This window comes from Capra hircus (genome assembly GCF_001704415.2).
Source record: "Capra hircus breed San Clemente chromosome X unlocalized genomic scaffold, ASM170441v1, whole genome shotgun sequence".
NCBI classification, from domain to species: Eukaryota; Metazoa; Chordata; class Mammalia; order Artiodactyla; family Bovidae; genus Capra; species Capra hircus.
The window spans coordinates 32325231-32348594 of NW_017189517.1; the positions used below are offsets into that span (position 1 = coordinate 32325231).

General features: G+C 39.1%; 2 protein-coding genes across 2 annotated transcripts in view; both read left to right on the plus strand.

The window, feature by feature from the left end:
• Positions 1 to 23364, plus strand: part of TRPC5 (transient receptor potential cation channel subfamily C member 5) — a 341695-nt gene that overhangs the window by 167271 nt on the left and 151060 nt on the right. The window lies entirely within an intron of this gene.
• The window catches only part of LOC108634436 (chordin-like protein 1), a gene marked incomplete at its 3' end in the record, with an annotated part of 121224 nt that overhangs the window by 11544 nt on the left and 86316 nt on the right, over positions 1 to 23364 (plus strand).

The window sequence follows — 23364 nt, forward strand, 5'->3', positions numbered from 1 at the left end:
TACAGTGTTCTTGCCTGGAAAATTCCATGGACAGAGGGACCTGGTGGGCTATAGTTGATGGGGTCTCAGAGAGTCAGATACAATTGAGTGACTGAGCATGCACAAAGGTTGGTACATTACAGTATTCATGTTTCTAAGTTGGTGTATGCTTCCTGAAAAGATAAAAAGAGCTTTCCATTGGCTGTCAAGAGAAAAGTACAGTTTCATCTGCCTCCCACTTAGTCAAATGGTATTAATGAAGGGATGTTTGCATAAAGTATATTTTGGGTGGTACAAAGACACCAACTGTAATCTTGGTTTCATAGAAGAAAGAAGAATCATATTTGGCATTTCTCTATTCAGTTCAGTTCAGTTCAGTTCAGTCGCTCAGTCATGTCCGAATCTTTGCGACCCCATGAGTTATAGCACGCCAGGCCTCCCTGTCCATCACCACCTCCTGGAGTTCACTCAGACTCACGTCCATCAAGTCCATGATGCCATCCAGCCATCTCATCCTCAGTCGTCCCCTTCTCCACCTGCCCCCAATCCCTCCCAGCATCAGAGTCTTTTCCAATGAGACAACTCTTCGCATGAGGTGGCCAAAGTACTGGAGCTTCAGCTTTAGCATCATTCCTTCCAAAGAAACCCCAGGGTTGATCTCCTTCAGAATGGACTGGTTGGATCTCCTTGCAGTCCAAGGGACTCTCAAGAGTCTTCTCCAACACCACACTTCAAAAGCATCAATTCTTCGGTGCTCAGCCTGCTTCACAGTCCAACTCTCACATCCATACATGACCACAGGAAAAACCATAGCCTTGACTAGACGGACCTTAGTTGGCAAAGTAATGTCTCTGCTTTTGAATATACTATCTAGGTTGGTCATAACTTTTCTTCCAAGGAGTAAGCGTCTTTTAATTTCATGGCTGCAGTCACCATCTGCAGTGATTTTGGAGCCCCCCAAAAATAAAGTCTGACACTGTTTCTACTGTTTCCCCATCTATTTTCCATGAAGTGATGGGACCGGATGCCATGATCTTTGTTTTCTGAATGTTGAGCTTTAAGCCAACTTTTTCACTCTCCTCTTTCACTTTCATCAAGAGGCTTTTTAGCTCCTCTTCACTTTCTGCCATAAGGGTGGTGTCATCTGCATATCTGAGGTTATTGATATTTCTCCCGGCAATCTTGATTCCAGCTTGTGCTTCTTCCAGTCCAGCGTTTCTCATGATGTACTCTGCATAGAAGTTAAATAAGCAGGGTGACAATATACAGCCTTGACGTACTCCTTTTCCTATTTGGAACCAGTCTGTTGTTCCATGTCCAGTTCTAACTGTTGCTTCCTGACCTGCATACAGATTTCTCAAGAGGCAGGTTAGGTGGTGTGGTATTCCCATCTCTTTCAGAATTTTCCACAGTTTATTGTGATCCACACAGTCAAAGGCTTTGGCATAGTCAATGAAGCAGAAATAGATGATTTTCTGGAACTCTCTTGCTTTTTCCATGATCCAGCGGATGTTGGCAATTTGATCTCTGGTTCCTCTGCCTTTTCTAAAACCAGCTTGAACATCAGGGAGTTCACGGTTCACGTATTGCTGAAGCCTGGCTTGGAGAATTTTGAGCATTACTTTACTAGCATGTGAGATGAGTACAATTGTGCAGTAGTTTGACCATTCTTTTGCATTGCCTTTCTTTGGGATTGGAATGAAAACTGACCTTTTCCAGTCCTGTGGCCACTGCTGAGTTTTCCAAATTTGCTGGCATATGGAGTGCAGCACTTTCACAGCATCATCTTTCAGGATTTGAAACAGCTCAACTGGAATTCCATCATCTCCACTAGCTTTGTTTGTAGTGATGCTTTCTAAGGCCCACTTGACTTCACATTCCAAGATGTCTGGCTCTAGATTAGTGATCACACCATCATGATTATCTGGGTCGTGAAGATCTTTTTTGTATACTTCTTCCATGTATTCTTGCCACCTCTTCTTAATATCTTCTGCTTCTGTTAGGTCCATACCATTTCTGTACTTTATTGAGCCCATCTTTGCATGAAATGTTCCGTTGCTATCTCTAATTTTCTTGATGAGATCTCTAGTCTTTCACATTCTGTTGTTTTCCTTTATTTCTTTGCATTGATCGCTGAAGAAGGCTTTCTTATCTCTTCTTGCCATTCTTTGGAACTCTGCATTCAGATGCTTATATCTTTCCTTTTCTCCTTTGCTTTTCACCTCTCTTCTTTTCACAGCTATTTGTAAGGCCTCCCCAGACAGCCATTTTGGGTTTTTTTGCATTTCTTTGAAGAACCATGTTTGGCATTTCTCTATTAACCCTCTGTAAAGGAATAGGGCAAACATTAAATTATATCTCAATATAAGTTTTTTTATAAGTGCTAAGTTAATGTAGTCCAGATAGTTTAACTTTGAATGATATAAGCTAATCGAAGGCTAGAACATGGAAATGTTATACATATGGTTGTTTAATATGTCTAGTAGACTGCATTGTCAATTATCAGATGCCCTAAGCAACGTTTACATCAGTGTGATTTTTTTCTATTTAAAAATAGATGTCATTTTTCAACATTCAGAAGAACATAAAAGTATTAGAGAAAGAAAAGTCATTAGTAATCTCAACATTTATGTTCAGTTCAGTCACTCAGTCGTATCTGACTCTTTGTGACCCCATGTATCGCACCACACCAGGCCTCCCTGTCTATCACCAGCTCCTGGAGTTCACTCAAACTCACGTCCATCAAGTTGGTGATGCCATACAGCCATCTCATCCTCTGTCGTCCCCTTCTCCTCCTGTCCCCAATCCCTCCCAGCATCAGAGTCTTTTCCAATGAGTCAACTTTTCACATGAGGTTGCCAAAGTACTGGAGTTTCAGCTTTAGCATCATTCCTTCCAAAGAACACCCAGGACTGATCTCTTTTAGAATAGGCTGGTTGGATCTCCTTGCAGTCCAAGGGACTCTCAAGAGTCTTCTCCAACACCACAGTTCAAAAGCGTCAATTCTTCGGCGCTCAGCCTTCTTCACAGTCCAACTCTCGCATCGAAACATGACTACTGGAAAACCATAGCGAACGGCGGCAGTAAGGAGATACCACTCGTCCAAGGTAAGGAGGAGTGGCTGTGCTTTGCTGGAGCAGCCGTGAAGAGATAACCCATGCCCAAAGTAAGAGAAACCCAAGTACGATGGTAGGTGTTGCAAGAGGGCATCAGAGGGCAGACACACTGAAACCATACTCACAGAAAACTAGTCAGTCTAATCACACTAGGACCACAGCCTTGTCTAACTCAATGAAACCAAGCCATGCCTGCAGGGCAACCCAAGACTGGCGGGTCATGGTGGAGAGGTCTGACAGAATGTGGTCCACTGGAGAAGGGAATGGCAAGCCGCTTCAATATTCTTGCCTTGAGAACCCCGTGAACAGTATGAAAAGGCAAAATGATAGGATACCAAAAGAGGAACTCCCCAGATCATTAGGTGCCCAATATGCTACTGGATATCAGTGGAGAAATAACTCCAGAAAGAAAGAAGGGATTGAGCCGAAGCAAAAACAATACCCAGTTGTGGATGTGACTGGTGATAGAAGCAAGATCCGATGCTGTAAAGAGCAATATTGCATAGGAAACTGGAATGTCAGGTCCATGAATCAAGGCAAATTGGAAGTGGTCAAACAAGATGGCAAGGGTGAACATCGACATTCTAGGAATCAGTGAACTAAAATGGACTGGAATGGGTGAATTTAACTCAGATGACCATTATATCTACTACTGTGGGCAGGAATCCCTCAGAAGAAATGGAGTAGCCATGATGGTCAACAAAAGAGTCTGAAATGCAGTACTTGGGTGCAGTCTCAAAAACGACAGAATGATCTCTGTTCGTCTGCAAGGCAAACCATTCAATATCACATAATCCAAGTCTATGCCGCAACCAGTAATGCTGAAGAAGCTGAAGTTGAATGGTTTTATGAAGACCCATAAGACCTTTTAGAACTAACACCCCAAAAAGATGTCCCTTTCATTATAGGGGACTGGAATGCAAAATTAGGAAGTCAAGAAACACCTGGAGTAACAGGCAAATTTGGCCTTGGAATGCGGAATGAAGCAGGGCAAAGACTAAAAGAGTTTTGCCAAGATAATGGACTGGTCATAGCAAACACCCTCTTCCAACAACACAAGAAAATACTCTACACGTGGACATCACCAGATGGTCAACACCGAAATCAGATTGATTATATTCTTTGCAGCCAAAGATGGAGAAGCTCTATAGAGTCAAGAAAAACAAGACCAGGAGCTGACTGTGGCTCAGATCATGAACTCCCTATTGCCAAATTCAGACTTAAATTGAAGAAAGTAGGGAAAACCACTAGACCATTCAAGTATGACCTAAATCAAATCCCTTATGATTATACAGTGGAAGTGAGAAATAGATTTAAGGGCCTAGCTCTGATAGATAGAGTGCCTGATGAACTATGGAATGAAGTTCGTGACATTGTACAGGAGACAGGAATGAAGACCATCCCCATGAAAAAGAAATGTAAAAAAGCGAAATGGCTGTCTGGGGAGGCCTTACAAATAGCTGTGAAAAGAAGAGAGGTGAAAAGCAAAGGAGAAAAGGAAAGATATAAGCATCTGAATGCAGAGTTCCAAAGAATGGCAAGAAGAGATAAGAAAGCCTTCTTCAGCGATCAATGCAAAGAAATAAAGGAAAACAACAGAATGTGAAAGACTAGAGATCTCATCAAGAAAATTAGAGATAGCAACGGAACATTTCATGCAAAGATGGGCTCAATAAAGTACAGAAATGGTATGGACCTAACAGAAGCAGAAGATATTAAGAAGAGGTGGCAAGAATACATGGAAGAAGTGTACAAAAAAGATCTTCACGACCCAGATAATCATGATGGTGTGATCACTAATCTAGAGCCAGACATCTTGGAATGTGAAGTCAAGTGGGCCTTAGAAAGCATCACTACAAACAAAGCTAGTGGAGATGATGGAATTCCAGTTGAGCTGTTTCAAATCCTGAAAGATGATGCTGTGAAAGTGCTGCACTCCATATGCCAGCAAATTTGGAAAACTCAGCAGTGGCCACAGGACTGGAAAAGGTCAGTTTTCATTCCAATCCCAAAGAAAGGCAATGCAAAAGAATGGTCAAACTACTGCACAATTGTACTCATCTCACATGCTAGTAAAGTAATGCTCAAAATTCTCCAAGCCAGGCTTCAGCAATACGTGAACCGTGAACTCCCTGATGTTCAAGCTGGTTTTAGAAAAGGCAGAGGAACCAGAGATCAAATTGCCAACATCCGCTGGATCATGGAAAAAGCAAGAGAGTTCCAGAAAATCATCTATTTCTGCTTCATTGACTATGCCAAAGCCTTTGACTGTGTGGATCACAATAAACTGTGGAAAATTCTGAAAGAGATGGGAATACCACACCACCTAACCTGCCTCTTGAGAAATCTGTATGCAGGTCAGGAAGCAACAGTTAGAACTGGACATGGAACAACAGACTGGTTCCAAATAGGAAAAGGAGTACGTCAAGGCTGTATATTGTCACCCTGCTTATTTAACTTCTATGCAGAGTACATCATGAGAAACGCTGGACTGGAAGAAGCACAAGCTGGAATCAAGATTGCCGGGAGAAATATCAATAACCTCAGATATGCAGATGACACCACCCTTATGGCAGAAAGTGAAGAGGAGCTAAAAAGCCTCTTGATGAAAGTGAAAGAGGAGAGTGAAAAAGTTGGCTTAAAGCTCAACATTCAGAAAACAAAGATCATGGCATCCGGTCCCATCACTTCATGGAAAATAGATGGGGAAACAGTAGAAACAGTGTCAGACTTTATTTTTGGGGGCTCCAAAATCACTGCAGATGGTGACTGCAGCCATGAAATTAAAAGACGCTTACTCCTTGGAAGAAAAGTTATGACCAACCTAGATAGTATATTCAAAAGCAGAGACATTACTTTGCCAACTAAGGTCCGTCTAGTCAAGGCTATGGTTTTTCCTGTGGTCATGTATGGATGTGAGAGTTGGACTGTGAAGCAGGCTGAGCACCGAAGAATTGATGCTTTTGAAGTGTGGTGTTGGAGAAGACTCTTGAGAGTCCCTTGGACTGCAAGGAGATCCAACCAGTGCATTCTGAAGGAGATCAACCCTGGGATTTCTTTGGAAGGAATGATGCTAAAGCTGAAGCTCCAGTACTTTGGCCACCTCATGCAAAGAGTTGTCTCATTGGAAAAGACTCTAATGCTGGGAGGGATTGGGGGCAGGAGGAGAAGGGGACGACCGAGGATGAGATGGATGGATGGCATCACAGACTCAATGGACATGAGTCTGAGTGAACTCCAGGAGGTGGTGGTGGACAGGGAGGCCTGGTGTGCTGTGATTCATGGGGTCGCAAAGAGTCAGACACGACTGAGCGACTGAACTGAACTGACTAGATGGACCTTTGTTGACAAAGTAATGTCTTTGCTTTTGAATATGCTATCTAGGTTGGTCATAACTTTCCTTCTAAGGAGTAAAATTCTTTTAATTTCATGGCTGCAATCATCATTTGTAGTGATTTTGGAGCCCCCCAAAATAAAGTCTGATACTGTTTCTACTCTTTCCCCATCTATTTCCCATGAATTGATGGGTTCAGATGCCATGATCTTTGTTTTCTGAATGTTGAGCTTTAAACAATCTTTTTCACTCTCCTGTTTCACTTTCATCAAGAGGCTTTTTAGCTCCTCTTCACTTTCTGCCATAAGGGTGGTGACATCTGCATGTTAATATTGGTTAATTGGTATATAGACTTAGAGTCTTTTTTTCTGGGCAGCTACACACACACAGACACACACGCACATATGTGTGGGCTTCCATGGTGGCTCAGATGGTAAAGAATCTGCCTGCAATGCCAGAGACCCAGGTTCGATCCCTGGTTGGGGAAGATCCCCTGGAAAAAGAAATGGCAACCCACTCCAATATTCTTGCCTGGGAAATCCCACGGATAGAGGAGCCTTCAGGCTACAGTCTATGGGGGTCACAAAAGAGTTGGACATGACTTAGCAGCTAAATGACAACAACAACACATGTATATTATTTTATAAAAATGAAGCACTCAGGCAGGGTATGTGCCCAATAGTGGGATTACTGGGTCATATGCTAGTTTATTCCTAATATTTTGAGAAGAATCTCTATACTGTGGTCCACAGTGGCTGTGCCAGTTTACATTACCACTAACAGTACAGGAGGGCTCCCTTTCCTCCACATCCTCTGCAATATTTATTTTTTATAGATTTTTTTTTATGATGGCCATTCTGATTGGAGTGAGATGATACATCACTGTAGTTTTGATTTGCATTTCTCTAATAATGAGCAGTGTTAAGCATTTTTCCATGTGTTTATTGGCTATCTGGGTGTTTTCTTTGGAGAAGTATGTGTTTAGGTCTTCTGCCCACTTTTTGATTGGGTTGTTTGTTTTTCTGATATTGAGCTGCATAAGCCATAATTCAAAAAGACACATGTACCCCAATGTTCATTGCAGCACTATTTACAATTGCAATTGCCAGGACATGGAATCAACCTAGATGTACATTGACAGATGAATGGATAAAGAAGTTGTGGTACATATGTACAATGGAATATTACTCAGACATAAAAAGGAACAAGCTTGAGTCAGTTCTAGTGAGGTTGATGAACCTAGAGCCTGTTACAAAGAGTGAAGTAAATCAGAAAGAGAAAAAGAAATACCATATATTAATGCATATGTATAGAATCTACTATATAGTACTGATTAACCTATTTGCAGGGCAGGAATAGAGATGCAGACTTACAGAACATACTTGTGGACACAGCAGGGGAAGGAGAGGGTGGAATGCATTGATAAAATACTGTTGAATATATACATTACCATATATAAAATAAGCTAGCTAGTTGGAAGTTGCTGTATAACATGGGGAGCTCAACCAGTGCTCTGTGACAACTTAGAGGGGTGGGAGGGAGGCTCAAGAGGAGGGGATGTATGTATATTTATGGCTGATTCACATTGGTGAATGGCAGAAATCAATACAGCATTGTAAAGCAATTATCCTCCTATTAAAAATTTTTTTAAATGAAGCACTGATTCATCATGGATTCTCTAAAGTGCACCTGTAGTGGGGATTTAGCCTATGTTGTCTGAAGTGAAAACTGGATATGTGAGGTACCAGTTGTAGGGCACACAAAGTTGATTCTGTTGTGAAAAGTTCAAGAGCACAACTTAAATTCTTGACCAAATAGTAAGTAAACCTCCTTTAGCAGAGATTTGTGCAGCTGAGGTGCTGATAGAAAGAACAATTTGTTTTTTTCAGACAAGAGCTTTGATTTTTTGCCCAAAGTCCTATGCCAGATGACAAGTAAGAGATGATTTTAGTCAGAAAAATTATTCAGATCAGGTTTCACCAGTTGAGCAGCCTTTCTGTGAAAGTATCTCCCATGGCCTTGAGAATACCATCAAGTCTCAGTTATCCATGTTAATGGGTGATAGAAGGGCACAATGAATTGAAATTTCATGGAAAATCTTCATTTCTCAACTTATCCAATGATGTTGCCTTGCTCAACTCTCAAACCTCTTCGAAATATGGACCTTTTCTTCTCATTGAGTTTTCCCACCTGCTAGTAGAAAAGGCAGGTAGCGGCAAGCCCAGGCTGTGCATAGGCCACTCAATATATATTAAGTTGCATTAATTTTGGACAAATGATCCAACAAGTAGGAATAAGATAATTAGCTACCAGATAAAGAGAAATAAGCTATATACTCAAAAGTGAAGGACTTGGGTTTTTCTTGGCTTTCCACTTTCACTGGCTTCAATAGCCTAAAAATGAAGTCTTAAAGCCCTGAGGAATTCTGAGTGAGACTTCAATTCTAGAAACCCAATTTCCAGAGAAATAGGACATTTTTTTTCTGTAGTGACTGCTACATCATGCCCTTCGTCCTGCTTCAAGTTAGATAGATGTCAGAAGAGAAGTACTTATGCTTTTAATTTTTTCCTTGACTATTATAGTAACCTTTAAAAAAATATTCAAAAAGGAATTTGTTTACTTGATTTGTCCTCTCATATAATGAATAGCAAAGATTCATCTCTCCCTTTCCACTGACTGTATGTGTTATAATAAAATAAATATTATTGTAGTACTTAACATGATGATGTGTCTACAGTAATAGCTCTTATCGAAAACTGTTCATGGGAATGTTTTCTTGCCTTTAGACTGGTGATGAAGTTATTGAACTTTTGACCTGGTGCCGGGTGCTAGACAGTAATGGTTGGGGAAAACATTGATGGCATAGAAGCACATCTTTGTTGTTTACTTTTTGTCATTGTCTCTGTTAACAGGGGCCCTTAAAGTAGCAGGGATTACCACTTTTAATTGGGGCCACATGAACCCATTTGAAAAATAGCTATGATGATACAGGTTGAGGTCCCTCTCAAATGTTCATTGAAATTCCCTTGGGACCAAGTTCTATTCGATAGAAATCACGAGTCAATGGGAAGTCATGAAGTCTCTGGACTTCCCAGGTGGCTCAGTGGTAAAGAATCTGCCAGTGCAGGAGCCACAGGAGACAAGGATTCAATCCCTGGGTTGGGAAGATCCCCTGGAGATGGAATATGGCAACCCACTCCCGTATTCTTGCCTGGGAAATCCCATGGACAAAGGAACTCGGCAGGCTACAGTGCATGGAGTCACAAAGAGTTGGACATGACTGAGAGACTGAGCACTTGAAGTCTCCAGGTGGTATCACTCAGGTACTGGCAAGTGATAAGTTTACTTTGCTTGCCTGCATCTCCTTCAAGTTGGTGAGGTTTCACTGTTGCAATAAAATCAACTCACTTGTGCTTCTTGCCCAAGATGATATACTGGAACTTGAGGTGTGGTCAATATTGCTGTGTCACTCATGAAAGTTTTTTCAAGTTCAGACTTACAAGAATGTGCTGAAATGAACTTTGTCATAGTTTCTGAAAATTGAGCATTGCTCCATCTACTCAAGGAAAAATCAGCTGTAATTCAGCTAAGCCCCCAATCTTGGACAACCGTGGTAAAACGTGTCTTAAAGACTATAGTTTAAAAAAAAAAAGATAATAGTGTTTTCTTTTGCTATGTAGTTGAAATCAGTGTCAGTAATTGCAGAAGTGTTGTTTTATAGCACGAGTGATATTACTGTTTAGCTCCTTTTCTCTGCCTTCAGTTCCTGAATTTGCTCCTTCCAGGAATTTGTGAATTTCTCTTTGGAGCATAATGAGCCAAATCCCATGTTGCTGAGGTAATAGGACCAGAGTACTTGATGAAGACCACTATGTTTACATTTATGGTCAGGTTTTGATGCATAGTTAGTTTTTGAGTAAGATGTTTTCATCCTCAAGATGCATAGTTTGCAAGACACTAGTATGGCGCTAGTGGTAAAGAACCCACCTGCCAATGCAGGAGACATAAGAGAGGTAGGTTCAATCCCTGGGTCAGGAAGATCCCCTGGAGGAGAGCATGGCAACCCACTCCAGTATTCCTGCCTGGAGAATCCCATGGACAGTGGAGCCTGGCGGGATATAGTCCACGGGGTTGCACAGAGTCGGACATGACTGAAGCAACTTAGAACTTGACCTAGTATTGTAATGTGAGGTAGATGCCATGTATTGTGAGAAAAATGCTGATGGGTATAAAGAGAATGAAAAAGAACTTTTATCTGGGTTACTCTTCTCTTCCCAACTCTATTTCATAGCTCTTGGAAGCATAGGCACTATTTCATACTCTCTAATTTGTCCTTGAGATAAATACCAAAAAATGCAAAATGAAGTCTTCCAGTTGTTTCATTTCCTATAGTCATTTGAGTATGACGTGGCTTCACTACAGACAACACCTGATTCTTTAAAAGGTGAGCAAAGCTGTGTTTCCAGGTAGGGTGGGAAGGGTGGTTTGAGAAAAAGTTAGGCAAGAATGTGTGGAAGCCCTTTATTTTTTAAGTTCTAAAAGTGGGTGACATGCACTTCACACTCATTTAGCAGGACAGGCAAAATGCTACAGTGGTTTCAGTCCTTGGTTCTGAGGCCAGCCTTCTTAGATTTGAATCCCAGCTCCATACCTTGACTACTCATGTCAACTTAGGCAAGTTACCAAACCTCCCTGTGCCTCAGATTCCTCCTCTCTAAAATGGGGCTAATAATGGGATCTAGCTTGTAGGGTTGTGGTAAGAATTTATTGAATTCATGGGTGTAAAACCTTTAGCTTATAAGACATGTTCAACAAATTTTGTTGTTATTTTTCTTAATGCTGTTATCATCATGCTCATCTGGATCAGTGTTCTTCAGGACCTGGTTTCTTGGCCTCTTTTTACCTTTATCTTCTACCTCCTTAGCCTTGAGCCACATTTGGAGCAGCCAAATTCAGATCAATCAGTTTCACACATTGTCTAACAATACTCTGTCTAGAGGCTGAATTTGGGGCAAACAGAATCTGTTGGCTGAAACAAGTTATTTGGATCATCTGTGGTTGTCATGAATAGTGGTGAGTTCAGATATATTGAAAGGATCCATTTAAGAGTTTCTGTGAAGAAATCTATCTTGAAGATATTTTAGAGAGGTGATAGCAACTTGCTTAACAGCTGTAGATAAAGAATACCCTCCTTGTGGCACTGGTGTACACCGTTCCTTTGGAAATTGACTTGCCTGTAAGTTAGAATCTTAGCAATTTGGAAATGAGTTAAAAATATGTAAATGCACATGAATCCCACATTTTGATAGCTTGCCTTATTTTGGTGCTTGCTTAGTCTTTCAGGGGTGGGTCCTTATCTTTATTATCCTATCTCTTTATCATCCAGAAAGAAATAAATCACCCAACCATGCAGATCACATTGCTAATAATGAAAGTTCATCCAGTTTCATATTTTAAGTAGGTAGATCTCATGTCAGCCTCTGAGTGAGCTGATTATTTCTGGCAAAATAACCCAGAATCAAATATGTAATACACAGGTTCCATCTTACTTTGTAATGTGAATTTAAATCAACAAAGTAATTTCCAGCTTACCTCATTCCAAGTATTAACAACTGAAGAACCATACAAGTAAGGCAATTTATGCCAGCCTAATAATACCACCTTCATGGATTTGCTTCTAAGTGTATACTCAGATTTTTCTGAAATGTCTAGGTTAATTGTTTATATGAAATGCAAATAACTTAGGTGTTTTAAAGATTATGAATTTATCAAATTTAGTTTAGAGAAATAGTCATTGTCTTCTCACCAGTAAGTGGAACTTTGCAAAAGGTGCCTCATTTATGTTTATGTTGGGAAATTCATGATTTGTCTCTCCTCGATTAAACATGCAGGGATTGTTAAAAAGATTTCCTACTTCATTCTATAACACTGTGGAGCAGAGGTCGAATTTGTGTATTTACCAATAAAATTGTATTCCTGAGACTTGGGTGAAAAGTATACAACTTTTGCCTACAAAGTAATTTTGATTTTTCTGAGTTCTTTTAATCAATAAATGGTCATGAGCACTTACATTTAGTTCAGAATGTAGCTTAATATAATAATATTAACAATAATAATGGTAATATCATAAAGGGAGAAATTAAAAGTTACTGATAAAGAAAAAAAGTATTGTTTCCATTTTCCCTCACCAAATTTATGAAGTTTTAAGCAATTAAAATATCCAGCGTTGGACATTTTCACACACTGCAATTGGGAAGTAAATTAGTGCAGCTTTTCTGGAAGGCAGCTTGACAATATAGATTGGGAATTTAAAAGCATTCATTACCTTTGACTCAATAAATCTACCTCTAAGAATTTATATTTAGACAATAACCAGTATTACATACATTAGTGTATATGCAAGGATATTTATTTTTTGTTTATTTTTTTGGCCATACCTAGAGGCAAATGGAATCTTAGTTTCTCAACCATGGATCTTCTACTGCCTCCTGCAGTAGAAGCACAGTCTTAACTACTGGACAGCCAGGGAAGCCCCTATATACAGGGATATTTATCATGGAATTTTTTTTAAACAAAGAAAAGGATACAATTTGAACCCTCAAATAGGGGATTGGTTAAGAAATTATGTTTCAACTGTGTTAATGAAAAATCATGTCACTAGTCATGTGGTATAGGGGGAATATTTAATGGCACGAAAATGTACGCGATGTGTTAACTTTTGAAGCAGTTTATAAAATGTATATTGTATATGTTCTTAATTATATAAATAGAAAACTTTATACACCTTTATGCACAGAAGAGAGACTAGAAAGAGCTTCTAGTTTCTTGACATATAAAGAGTTTAGAAGTTGTCACTCCTCTTGTCACAAGAACAAAAGCTTAAGGAAATGAAAATCGGCAAGTCCTCTTAAAATCACAGAAAATTGAGGTCACAGGGCAAACTGCCTTGTGGTTTTTACTTTGAAAACTGGAAAGACAGGCGAATACAATCAACACTGCTGGATCCTGGTTGGAGCACTTAACGAGTAATCGGGTAGTCGACTAATTGCTGGAGAAGAAGCATGTTCTAGCTTGAGAGAAAAAACTCCTTTTTGTGAGTTTTTACCTCTAGGATCCCCACCAGGTTCTCAGGTTTGGTGAAAAATTTATAATTGTTATAGGTGGAGGAGGGGGAAAAGTAACCATTTTAAATAAGCCTAGAGTTCTTTATTCTCATTAACTAAGGCCTGGCATCAGTTCAGTTCAGTTCAGTCGCTCAGTCGTGTCTGACTCTTTGCGACCCCATGAATCACAGCACGCCAGGCCTCCCTGTCCATCACCAACTCCCAGAATTTACTCAAGCTCATGTCCATTGAGCCAGTGATGCCATCCAACCATCTCATCCTCGGTCGTCCCCTTCTCCTCCTGCCCTCACTCTTTCCCAGCATCAGGGGCTTTTCCAGTGAGTCAGCTCTTCGTATAAGGTGGCCAAAGGATTGGAGTTTCAGCTTCAACATCAGTCCTTCCAATAAACACCCAGGACTGATCTCCTTTAGGATGGATTGATTGGATCTCCTTGCAGTCCAAGGGACTCTCAAGAGTCTTCTCCAACACCACAGTTCAAAAGCATCAATTCTTCGGCACTCAGCTTTCTTTATAGTCCAACTCTCACATCCATACATGACTACTGGAAAAACCAAGGGAAATGATTTTATCTTAGACTAACTAATTTGAGTTTTATCAGGATCTAACCACCCTGGGACGTCTTCACTGGTGGCTCAGTCAGTAAAGAGTCTGCCTGCAATGCCAGAGACATGAGTTCGATCCCTGGGTCAGGAAGATCCCTGGAGAAGGAAATGGCAACCCACTCCAGTATTCTTTCCTGGAGAATTCTATGGACAGAGGTGGGCTACAGTGGAATGGAACCACCCTGGAAGAAGGAACATATGCCCAACTCCACTAGCTTTCCTATCTCACCTACACTGGTGGGCAGGAGCAAAGTTAATTAGGGCTTTTGAAGGTTACAACTCAGGGACATGGATCACTAAAAACTGAGAGCTAATTGTATGATTATAGAACACTTCTCCTTCCCCTACAATTTGCTACACATCAATTGGGATCCTGTATAATAACAGGAGATTGAAAGACCTGCAAGCCTTAGACACTGTTTAAGAAGAAGAATCTAGGGAAACCCAATAACAATGGAGAGGATAAACAAAGACACTAGGCAGATTTTAGCCTCTGACACCATGGCTACAAAAAACAGTAAAACTAGCCTAACTCCTAGATAGATTAACATAAGACCTCACACTAACGCTCCATTTACCTCAGTTACTTTTACTCAGTACATCATGTCTGAGTTTCAACAAAAAATTACTGGGCATGCTAAAAGGCAAAAAAAAAAAAAAAAATCAATCTGAAGAGACAAATCAGGCATCAGAACCAGGCTCAGATATGGCAGATATTTTGAAATTATCAGACTTGGAATTTAAAATAAATAAGATTAATGTGTTGAGAACTCTAATGAAAAAAGGAGGCAAAATGTAAGCATATATGGGCAATGTAGAGAGAGATGAAAAATAAGAATCAAAAGGAAATGTGAGAAATCAAAAACACTGTAACAAAAATGAAGAATGCTTTTGATGAACTCATCAGCACACTGGACATGATTGAAGAAAGAATAAGTCATCTAAAGATATGGCAAAGGGCTTCCCTGGTGGCTCAGTGGTAAAGAATCTGCCTGCCAATCCTGGAGACACAGGTTTGATCCTTGATCTGAGAAAATCCCACAGATTTTTTTCCCAGCATCTGGGAAAATGCTGCAGAGCAAGCAGCTAAGCCCATGTGTCACAACTATTGGGCCTCTGTTCAGAGCCTGGAAACTGCAGCTACTGAGCCCATATGCCACAGCTACTGAAGCCCACATGCCCTAGGGCCCATGCTCTGCAGCGAGAGAAGCCACAGCAATGAGAAGACCACGTATTGCAACAAAGAGTAGCTCCCTGCTTGTCACAACTAGAAAAAAGCCCAGGCAGCAATGAAGACCTAGCACAGCCATAAATAAATAAATAAATTAATTAATTAATTAATTAATATAATATAATATGCCAAGAGAAATGTCCCAAACTGAAAATGTGATTAAATTCAATAGAATATTCAAGAACTGTGGGAAAATTACAAAAAGTGTCACATGTATATAATAGGAATGACAGAAGGAGATGAAAGAAAGGAAAAAGAAATAATGAGTGAAATAATAATGGCTGAGAATTTTCCAAAAGCAATGGCAAACACCAAAGCACAAATCCAAGAAGCCCAGAGAACACAAAGCAGGATACATGTGAGAAAACTTATACCTAGACATATCATATTTAAACTGCAGAAAACCAAAGGCAAAGAGAAGATCTTGAAAGAGGAAAAACACGTTACATATAGAGGAATGAGGCCAGTACTCTTGCCTGGAAAATTCCATGGACAGAGGAGCCTGGTAGGATATAGTCCATGGGGTTGCAAAGAGTCGGACACAACTGAGCGACTTCACTTTCACTTTTTCTTCAGAAACCATGCAAGCAGTAAGAGAGTAGAATGAAGCACTTAAATTTTTGAAAGAAAAAATCCGTCAACCTACATTTCTGTATCCAGCAAAACTATGCTTCAAAAGTGAATGAGAACTATTTTCTCAGACAAACAGAAATTGAAGGAATTTTTCACCAATTGACCTGCCTCACAAGAAATGTTAAATTCTTTAAGAAAAATGAAAATAATGTCAGAAACTCAGATCTATATAAAGAAGGGAAGAGTGTTAAAGAAGGAATAAATGAAGGTAAAGTGAAATCTTTTATTTTTCTTATTCTTAACATAACAGAATAAAGTTTGTTCAAAATAATAATAGCAACAGTATACTGAATAATTATAGTTTATGGAAAAATGAAATGAATGACAGTGATTTTATAAAGGATGTACTCTACTACAAAGTACTTGCAGTGCCTGTGAAGCAGTATAGTGTCATTTGAAAGTTGATTTAGATTTGTGTAAATGTGTATTGTAAACTCTATGACTACTACTAATTAAAAAGATGAGTATGATTGATATACTAAGAAAGAGAGAAAATAATAGGAAATGCTCAAATAAAGCCATAGAAAGCAGAGGAAGAGTGGAATACACACACATAAGGAAAAAATCAAGGAAAATTAATAGAAAATAATTATGGATATTGTCAGTATTAACCCAGCTGTATCAATAATCACTTTAAGTGTGAATGGTCTATATACACTAATTAAAAGACAGAGTATCCAAGCGGATTATAAGAAAAATTAGACCCAACTATATGTTATCTACACACTTTAAATGTAAAGATATATATAGATTAAAAGTAAAAGGATGCTAAAAAATATCCTCCAATTAAAAATAAACAAATTTTGAAAAGTAAAAGGATGGAAAAAGATATAACATGCTAACTCACTAATCAGATGAAAGTGGAAGTAACTATATTAGTTTTAGACAAAGCAGACTTCAGAGCAAGGAAAATTATGTGTATACCTAACAGAGCATCAAAATACATGGTGCAAAAATGGATAGTACTGCAAGAAGATACAGACAAGTCCACTATTTTAATTAGATAGTTTAAAACCCCTCTATTAGTAATCAACAGATCCAACAGGCAGAAAGTTAATAATGGTATAGTTGAACTGAACCACACCATCAGTCAATGGAATCTAATTGTCATCTGCAGAGTATTTCATCCAACAACAGAAGAATACACATTCTTCTCCAGCTCAATGGAACATTCACCAAGATGGACCACACTCATGGGTCATAAAACAGATCCTAACAAAACTTATAAGAATATAAATTATATCAGTGTGCTCTCAGAACATAGTAGAATTAGACTAAAAAATCAATAGCAGAAAGATACCTGTAAAAATATCAAAATATTCAGAGATTAAACAATATACTTCCAAATAGCACATAGGCCAAAGAAGTCTCAAGTGAAGTTTAAACATATTTTGGATTATATGAAAATAAAAATATAATTTATACAAATTCGAAGCAGTGCTTAGAGGAAAATTTACAGCATAGAATTAATATATTAGAAAAAAAGACCTGATATCAATAGTCTCAGCTTCCGCCTTAGGAAACTAGAAAAAGAAGAGCAAATCAAACCCAAAGTAAGCAGAAGAAAAAAAAAATCTTAAAACATTAAAGCAGAAATCAATGAAAGTTATACCAGGAAAACAAAAGAGTAAAACCAATGAAACCAAAGTCTGGTTCTTTGAAAAGATCAATAAAATAGATAAACCTCTAGTCAGATTAACTAAAAAAGAAGGCACAAATTACTAATTTCAGAAATGAAAAAAAGGCCATCACTACCACCAGAACAGTCATAAAATATGCACAATTCCATGCCAATAATATGATAACCTGGGCAATACCTTACCAATATCTGGGAAGATAGAACCAATCAAAACTCACATAAAACAAAATAGACGATCTGAATAGGCTTATGTCTGTTAAAGAAGTTAATACTCTTTCAAAACAGAAAGCACCATGCCCAGGTAATTAACTGGTGAATTCTCCCAGACATTTAAGGACATAATACCAGTACTCTACAATCAGTTTCAGAAGATGTAAGCAGAGAGAGAGAGTACTCCCTAATTCATTCTATGAGACCAATATTACCCTAATACCAAAACCAGACAAAGACATTGTAAGAAAGGAACTACAGATTAATATCTCCCATGCAAAAATCCTCAACAAAATATTAGCAAATTGAATCTAGCAATGTAGGAAAAATCTAGTCAAGTGGGATTTTTTTCCAGGCCGTTTCATCATCCAAAAATCAATTAATATAATCCATCACATCAATAGGCTGAAAAAGAAAAACTACTCGATTATATCAATACATGCAGAAAAATCACTTGACAAAAGTGAACACCATACAGTGAATGAGAATAGAGGGAAGACTTCTTCAACTTCATAAAGAACATCTATTAAAAAAAAAAATCTACCACTAATACAATACTTAACGGAGAGAAGCTAAATGTTTTGGCCTAAGATCAAGAATAAGGCAAAGGTGATGTTTCTCACCATTCCTACTCAGTGTTGTATTGGAAGTCCTAACTAATGCAGTAAGATGGGAAATGGAAATAAAGTGCATACATATTTGGAAGGAAGAAATAAAACTACCTTTGCTAGCACATGACATGATTATTTTAAAATTCAAAAAAATCAACCAAAAAAAAAAAAGCCCTCCTAAAATTAATGAGCCATTAGAGTAAGGTTTAAGAATATGAACTTAATATATGAAAGTCAATTGCTTTCCTATATACCATTAATGAACAATTGGAATATATAATTAAAAACACAATACCATTTATGTTAGCACCAGAAAGTGAAATACTTTGATATAAATTTAGCAAAATGTATATAAAATCTATATGAAGAAAACTATAAAACTCTCAGGAAAGATATCAAATAACTGGAAAGAAACTCCATGTTCATGGACAGAAGGACTCAATATTGTTAAGATATTAGTAGTTCATGACTTGATCTATAGATTCAATAACATTCAAAATCCCAGCAGTTTACCTTGCGGACATCCAGGAATGTGAAATCAAGTGGGCCTTAGGAAGCATCATTACAAACAAGGCTAGTGGAGGTGATGGAATTCCAGTTGAGCTATTTCAAATCCTAAAAGATAAGTGCTGCACTCAATATGCCAGCAAATTTTGAAAACTCAGCAGTGGCCACAGGACTGGAAAAGGTCAGTTTTCATTCCAAACTCAAAGAAAGGCAATGCCAAAGAATGCTCAAACTACCGCACAATTGCACTCATCTCACCCGCTAGCAAAGTAATGTTCAAAATTCTCCAAGCCAGGCTTCAGCAGTATGTGAACTGTGAACTTCCAGATGTTCAAGCTGGATTTAGAAAAGGCAGAGGAACCAGAGATCAAATTGTCAACATCTGTTGGATCATTGAAAAACCAAGAGAGTTCCAGAAAAGCATCTATTTCTGCCTTATTGACTATGCCAAAGCCTTTGACTGTATGTATCACAACAAACTGGAAAATTCTGAAAGAGATGGGAATACCAGACCATCTTACCTGCCTCCTGAGAAATCTGTATGTGGGTCAAGAAGCAACAGTGAGAACTGGGTCAAGAAGCAACAGTGAGAACTGGACATGGAACAACAGACTGGTTCCAAATCAGGAAAGGAGTACATCAAGGCTGTATATTGTCACCCTGCTTATTTAACTTATATGCAGAGTAGTACATCATGAAAAATGCTGTATGAAGCACAAGCTGGATGAAGCACAAGCTGGAATCAAGATTGCCAGGAGAATATCAATAACCTCAGATATGCAGATGACACCACCCTTATGGCAGAAGGTGAACTAAAGAGCCTCTTGATGAAAGTGAAAGAGGAGAGTGAAAAAGTTGGCTTAAAACTCAACATTCAGAAAGCGAAGATCATGGTATCTGGTCCCATTGCTTCATGGAAAATTGGTAGGGAAACAGTGGAAACAATGACAGACTTTATTTTTGGGGGCTCCAAAATCACTGCAGATGGTGACTGCAGCCATGAAATTAAAAGACACTTGCTCCTTGGGAGAAAAGTTATGATGAACCTAGACAGCATATTAAAAAGCAGAAACATTATTTTGACAACAAAGGTTCACCTAGTCAAAGCTATGGTTTTTCTAGTAGTCATGTAGGGATGTGAGAGTTGGACTATAAAGAAAGCTGAACACCAAAGAATTAATGCTCTTAAACTATGGTGTTGGAGAAGACTCTTGAGAGTCCCTTTGATTGCAAGGAAATCCAACCAATCCATCCTAAAGGAATCAGTCCTGAACATTTATTGGAAGGACTGATGCTGAAGCTGAAACTCCAATACTTTGGCCACCTGATGCAAAGAACTGACTCATTAGAAAAGCCCCTGATGCTGGGAAAGAGTGAGGGCAGGAGGAGAAGGGGATGGGAGAGGATGAGATGGTTGGATGGCATCACCAACTCAATCGACATGGGTTTGAGTAAACTCTGGGAGTTGGTGATGGACAGGGAGGCCTAGCATGCTGCCTTCCATGGGGTCTCAAAGAGTGCGACAGGACTGAGTGACTGAGTTGAACTGAACTGAACTTACCTTGTGGAAATTAACAAAGTTAACTCTAAAGTTTATATGGAAAGGTCTGAATCAGAATTGCCAACACAATATTGAAGAACCTCAACAAAGTTAGAGAACTGATGCTACCCAACTTCAAGACTTGCTATAAAGCTATAGTACTTAACATAATGTGATGTTGTTGAAAGAATAGACAAATGGATCAGTGCAGCATAATAGAATGCCCAGAAATAGACCCACACAAATATAGTCAACTGATCTTTGACAAAAGGAGCAAGGACAATTCATTGGAAAAAGGATAATCTTTTGGAGAAATTGTGCTGAAACAACTAGACATCTCCATGTAAAAATATGACCATTAAAAACACTTAAAAAATGGATTACAGATCTAAATGTAAAATGCAAAACTATAAAACTTCCAGAAAATAACAAAGGAGAAAAATCTAGGTGATCTTGGGTTTTGTAATGAGTTTTCAGATACACCAAAAGTGCGCTCCATGCAAGAAAAAAAGTTGATGAATTGGATTTCATTACAAGTAATAAATTTTGCTATGCAAAAGATACTGTTAAGAGAGTGAAAAGACAAGCCACAAACTGAAGGAAAATATTTGCAAAATGTATGTCTGATAGAAGACTTGTATTGAAATATACAAATAACTGTTAAAGCTCAACAGTAAGAAAATAAACAACCCAATTAATAAATGGGCAAAAGAACTAAACAGATAGTGCACCAAAGAAGATACATGGGTGGCAAATAAGTATATGAAAAGATGCTCAATATTAAATATCATTAGGGGATTGGAATTAAAACAACAGATGAGATACCACTACACACCTGTTAGAATGGCTAATACCCAAAATACAGCCAACAGGAGAATACTGATAAGAATGTGGAGCAGTAGGAACTTTCAATTTTGGCAGTTTCTTAAAGAGCTAGATATAGTCTTACTCTGAAACCCAGCAATCATACTTCCAGGTATCATGCAAATTAATTATCAATTCATTTCATTTTCAAAAGTTTGAAGCAACCAAGTTGTCCTTCTCTGGTGGCTCAAATGATAAAGAATCTGCCTGCAATGCAGGAGACCTGGGTTCAATCCCTGGGTTGAGAAGGTCCCCTGGAGAAGGGCATGGCAACCCACTCTAGTATTCTTGCCTGGCCATGGACAGAGGAGCCTGGCAGGCTATAATCCACGGGGTCACAAAGCATCAGACATGATTGAGTGACTAAGCACAGAAGCAATATGTCCTTTAATAGGTGAGTTGATAAACAAGCTGTACATCTATACAGTGGGATATTATTCAATGATAAATGAACTGTCAAGCCTTGAAAAAGCTTAGAGGAATCTTAAATGTATATTGTTAGGTGAAAGAAGACGGTCTAAAAAGTCTGCATACCCTATGATTCCAACTATATGACATCTTGGAAAAGACAAAACTATAGAGACAGTAGAAAGTAAGTGGTTTTTAGAAGTTGTGGGAATGGAGGCAGGGAAAGATGAATAGGCAGAGTATGGGCATGTTTAGCGCAGTGAAACTGTTCTGTATGATACTGTAATGGCAGATATATGTCATTTATACATTTGTCATAACACATAGATGCTCTCATGTAAACTATGTAGTTAATATATCAAGTAACTGTTCATTAATTTTAACAAATGTATGACACTAATGCAAGATGTTAATGCCAGGAAAAAGAGGGGGTGATGTGAAGAGAGGAAATATGAGCACTTTGTGTACTTTGATGCTGAGAGGGATTGGGGGCAGGAGGAGAAGGGGATGACAGAGGATGAGATGGCTGGATGGCATCACTGACTCGATAGACGTGAATCTGAGTGAACTCCGGGAGTTGGTGATGGACAGGGAGGCCTGGCGTGCTGCGATTCATGGGGTCCCAAAGAGTCGGACACGACTGAGCGACTGAACTGAACTGAACTGAACTGACGTAATTTCTACTTATTTTTTTGATAAACCTAAAACTGCTCTAAGAAATAAAGTCTATTAATTTAAAAACAGGAAAATAAAGATTAGAGGACTATTACCAGAACATCAAAAGTGGTTGTTTTATGGGCTTTCCTGGTGGTCCAGTGGTTAAGAATCTGCCTTGCAGTGCAGGAGACATGGGTTCGACCCTTGGTCCAGGAAGATCCCACATCAGTTCAGTCAGTCAGTTCAGTCGCTCAGTCGTGTCCGACTCTTTGCGACCCCATGAATCACAGCACGCCAGGCCTCCCTGTCCATCACCATCTCCCGGAGTTCACTCAGACTCACGTCCATCGAGTCAGTGATGCCATCCAGCCATCTCATCCTCGGTCGTCCCCTTCTCCTCCTGCCCCCAGTCCCTCCCAGCATCAGTCTTTTCTAATGAGTCAACTCTTCACATGAGGTGGCCAAAGTACTGGAGCTTCAGCTTTAGCATCATTCCTTCCAAAGAAATCCCAGGGTTGATCTCCTTCAGAATGCACTGGTTGGATTTCCTTGCAGTCCAAGGGACTCTCAAGAGTCTTCTCCAACACCACACTTCAAAAGCATCAATTCTCCGGCACTCAGCCTTCTTCACAGTCCAACTCTCACATCCATACATGACCACAGGAAAAACCATAGCCTTGACTAGACGGACCTTAGTCGGCAAAGTAATGTCTCTGCTTTGGAATATACTGTCTAGGTTGGTCATAACTTCTCTTCCAAGGAGTAAGCATCTTTTAATTTCATGGCTGCAGTCACCATCTGCAGTGATTTTGGAGCCCCTAAAAAATAAAGTCTGACACTGTTTCTACTGTTTCCCCATCTATTTCCCATGAAGTGATGGGACCGGATGCCATGATCTTAGTTTTCTG